The sequence below is a fragment of the Hylobates moloch genome, unplaced genomic scaffold (assembly GCF_009828535.3).
Source record: "Hylobates moloch isolate HMO894 unplaced genomic scaffold, HMol_V3 SCAFFOLD_7, whole genome shotgun sequence".
Taxonomy (NCBI): domain Eukaryota; kingdom Metazoa; phylum Chordata; class Mammalia; order Primates; family Hylobatidae; genus Hylobates; species Hylobates moloch.
The window spans coordinates 26,865,586-26,870,112 of record NW_026652282.1 but is presented as its reverse complement, the minus strand read 5'-3'; positions in this window follow the sequence as shown (position 1 = coordinate 26,870,112).

The following is a 4,527-nucleotide window of genomic DNA, read 5'->3' as shown; positions in this document are numbered from 1 at the left end:
CTAGCTATCTTATTTAGGAACCAAATGGGAGACAGGTTTGCTTGACCCAGTTCCCAGCTTTTCCCTTTGGCTTAGTGAGTTTGGGGTCCCAAGATTTATTTTCCTTTCACAGTATCATTAACCTTGGCTCAAAATTTCTATGGCTTTCATTTTTCTGGTTTCAGGGTGGGCTCTCAGACTCCATAAGAATTCATAGTGGGAAGAATCACTACGGGGCATCTGCTGGCAGTCCAGCTACCTTTCATGCATCAGATCTCTGGTGATGACCTTCCTGGGATCCCCAAAGATGAAGTACTTCTTCCTGTAATATATACCCTTTATTTTCAGCTCTTCTCAGATTATCTCCTCATTGGTTCAATTGCCTTTTGTATATATCAGGCCTAGGACAGTCATCAGGAGGCTGGTCTTGGACATGCCCTTTTCATATCTCAACCTCTTATCATAGGTGAGGTCCAGTTTTCTGACAAGGGCGTAAGAGTGGTCTACTTCTTTTACTTCAACCCCAAAGACAGGCTGCATACACTCAGAGGCTCTCTGGCTCTCCTCAGGACCTCAGGAAGTGCTCCTTGTGCTCTTTTATGGCATTTTTCAGCATGTCTGCTTTTGTGATGGGCTTTTTCATTTGATAACTGAGCAACAGGGAATTCATCAGAAAAACCACTTTCTAGTATAGAGGGTGCCTGGGCAAATTCTCAGTGTCTGGCAAAGGCTGCAAGATTCTCTGACTTTCCTCCTCTTCTTGACGTCTGAGTACTCATCTGATACCCTTGATGAAGTTGGACACTTTTGGCTTTGGATCTCCTTGTAGGCCTGAAGGCATTGCTCACATGTACAGTGCTGATGCTTCTGGCATGGAGGCATGCTATTTCTTGGTGGTATGGTAGGCAGGCATGTTGGTAGGAAGTATGACAATGGGGGACCACAACCTAAGGAAGAGAAGGAAGATGTGGGTGTCTTCAGCTGGTAGACTCAACATTGTTGGTTCTGATAAAGGCCACTTACACTAGGCTTTTCCTAAGGGCAGTGCCCTCGGGCCTCACATGTCTCCTGTCCTGTCCTGTAAGCACTTGAAGAAGGAACTGAGAAGGCTCTTTACAGTACAGCCAGCCAGCCACCTACCCAGGGCTCACAGTAGGACAGGCAGATGTGGACTCTATGAGGATGCCTCTGTATTATGATGGGTGATCCCTTCAGTCCTCACTTAGGGTCCTCACTGTGCCTCTGGGTAGGTCTCAGGATACTCCCTCTACTGACTTGAGGTTATCTCACCTCAGACCCAGGCCATCACTTCTCTGAGGCCCCCTAGGAGGAAGTGAGAGGGTATCTCATATGACCACTCCCATCTGGGTCCCCCCAGAGTTTATAGCAGAGTCATGACTCTATAGGGCATCCTCTGTTGTGGGGTGGGTGGTCCCCTCGCCCCTCATTATGAGTCTTACTCCTGGCAGAGCCTGGAATGTATCCTTTTGCTGAACTCGGGTCCTTCAGACAGAGGACCTTACTTCCTTGAATTCCCTGAGGAGAAAATAATACAGGGCAAAGAAATTCAGAACCTGTTTTCTATATACAGGGTGCCTGGCAAACCTACCTGAGAAATCTTAGCTTGAAACTCTGCTTGGGCCAGGCACAGTGGCTACTCCTGTAATCACAGCACTTTGGGAGGCCAAGGCAGGTAGATCACCTGAGGTCGAGAGTTTGAGACCAGCCTGGCCAACATGGTGAAACCCCATCTCTACTAAAAATACAGAAAATTAGCCAGGCGTGGTGGCAGGCACCTGTAATCCCAGCTACTCGGGAGGCTGAGGCAGGAGAATCGCCTGAACCCAGGAGGCAGAGGTTGCAGTGAGCCGAGGTTGCACCATTGCACCCCAGCAACGAGAGTGAAACTAAGTCTCAAAAAAATAAAAATAAAAAACTCTGCTTGGGCCTTACAGTTGTCATTATGTCTGCCCCATGGCAGGGGCAGAGCAGGACACTGAGGTCTCTCTCTACTGGAGTTATATTACTCCCAGTTAATATAGAAGGCTCAAACACGTCAAGAAATCATGGTACTCTGAGACAAGCAAGCTTGAAGACCTGCCAGGGCGTGGGGGAAGGAGTGATGGCAATGAATATCTCTGGCTAAGACATTGTTCCTGGGAATCAAATATACCTCCCAATCCATGCTAGAATGATGTTTACATCAGCATTTCCAAAAATAGGACCTGTGGAATAATATTAGGCACTAATAAAAATGTGAAATCATTTTAGAGTAGGCTGCCTTAAACAAAGTTGAATAGGTTTTAGTTTCTGATTTTGTTTTGACTGCAAGACTTCCCAGGACCCTCAATATGCCAATATGCACTGGAAAACTCCAAAAGGGATTGATATAGGATGATGAGTTTCCTCAACCTGTTTAACCATGGAAAGCATGCCACGCCCCCCACGCCCCGCCCACCTTTTTTTTTCACATTAGGTCTTAAGACGTCAAAACAGAACACTTCGTGGATGGTCCTGGAAGATCCTCAGCTTATGTTTTTCTGAATGCTTTCAGTGAAAGTGTGGTGGCCCTTGGAGGAAACCAGAATGAAGACCAGGGGCATTTTCAAAACAAAATGCCTTCTTTAGTGCCTATAAAGATGATATCCAAAGTGCAACAACATCTCCTTAATAAGTGACATGAAATATCAGCTCTTTAGGTGTTTTTCCAGAAATCCAATTTAGAGTCAACAGGGTTCAACCACATTCAAACTTTGCAAGAAATGCCTGATCATTGAGAGACACAGTCAAAAGGTCATGTTAAATATATGTCATCCTAGATTTCCCCCAAAAATGATACTGTATTTGGGCTACTGAAAGGAAATTAGATTTGTATTTTCTCAGCCCCCAACCCTCCAAGGGGGTAAATAGGCTAGTGCTAGCCAAACTATGGAGGATCCAATAAAAAAGAGTATGTGTATGGCCAGGTTTTCAGCCCTAGAGGAGAATGAGAATCTTTGAAAACCACACAGGAAAAACTATATGTTATGAACTGGCTTTCCATAGTAGAAGTGGCAAGGGACTGTGTTAATGAGGAGGCTACTCAAGTGCCTGCATTTCATCCAAGTGTTACAGGATACTGCGTGTTTCAAAAGACCTAGTTCTGGGACCTCTGGATATTGGGAATGAAGTGATTGATATTCTTTCTGTTATTCTTCTAATAGTTCAGAAACTGGAGCAGGTCATGTTTCTGCAGAGGTCACACATAGTAGATCCATCTGGGACAGACAAAGGCAGGGAATGGAGACAGGGACTCCCAGCAGTGACTCAAAGATGCCTGTAGAAGCCCAGGGGGATACAGTTCAAAATACATCCGTTTCTCTCTTCATAGTTCAAATAAATTTGAAAATGAAAGCAATTTACAAGGCAGAACTATGACACAAACCAAGCCTTTATCTTGTGATTTGAACTTAATTAGAAGTGTGTTGATCTGGTCAAGTTACTTTCTTAAATGCTGTATTTTAAAGCATTCTCAAATACAAGGAAAATGAGGTGATGACTCAAGATAGCTGACATTTAAAACAACAGCATATGAGTAATATATTTAAAGCTATATTTATTGTGTCTCCTGGGTAATTTTAGTATTCATTAGTGTCTACATCTCCCATTGGAACAAAACTCGAGTGTCATTAATATATTGTTTTAGTCATGTTCTACCTAATTAATAAACATATTAAATATAACAATTTCTGAAACCCGTGCCTCTGGCATATATTTTGGCAATGCCTCTTCAATGGGCTTTTAATATTTTAGTGTTTCCCTCTATGATATTTGGATGTGTGTACAGTTTTAAAATGTTATAAAATTATTCATCAGAGAATTGGAGTAGGGCTTTGAGACATTGCTAGAAGTGTTTTCAGTTGAAAACATATAGTAGCCAGTGATAGTGAGAGAAAATTTGAGTTTTATGATTGTATGCAACCACATACCATTCTTTCAGTATAGAGCAAGAAACGCAGAATGTAATAAAAACATCTCACTCAATGTTTAAGCAGATTTTCGTTTTTCAAAGTGACAGTTTTGCTTTACAGAATCATTCTTATATTTCTTCCAACTGGCATTTCTATTTCATAATAAAAGCCTCTTCAAAAATGTTAATGTTCGTTGTTTAAAATGATCATTGAAGAAAGGTCGGAAAATAAGAAAAGCACAACCAAAACCAACAAAAATAACAATATAAACAATATAATCCCCACCATTCAGAGACATCCATTGCTATAAAATTTTTTTTATTTTTGTTGATTTGTTATTTTTTTTGTTTGTTATTAGGCAATTTTGGAAGACTGAAAAAAAAAAAAAAACCTCAGCTTGGCGTACTCAAATCATCTAGTGAACAATGACAGAATCCTACCTCCTAGTTATTTCTTTTCAGTTTGCCGGTGGGTAAAGAAATTCAGCCCCAAGAAAAGAGTGCTGCTTTTAAAATTATTCCTTCCTGCTTTTCTTCATCCAATGAATATAGACTGCTTTGATTACAATAGGGCTTTGCTTAAGCTGTTGACAATGATT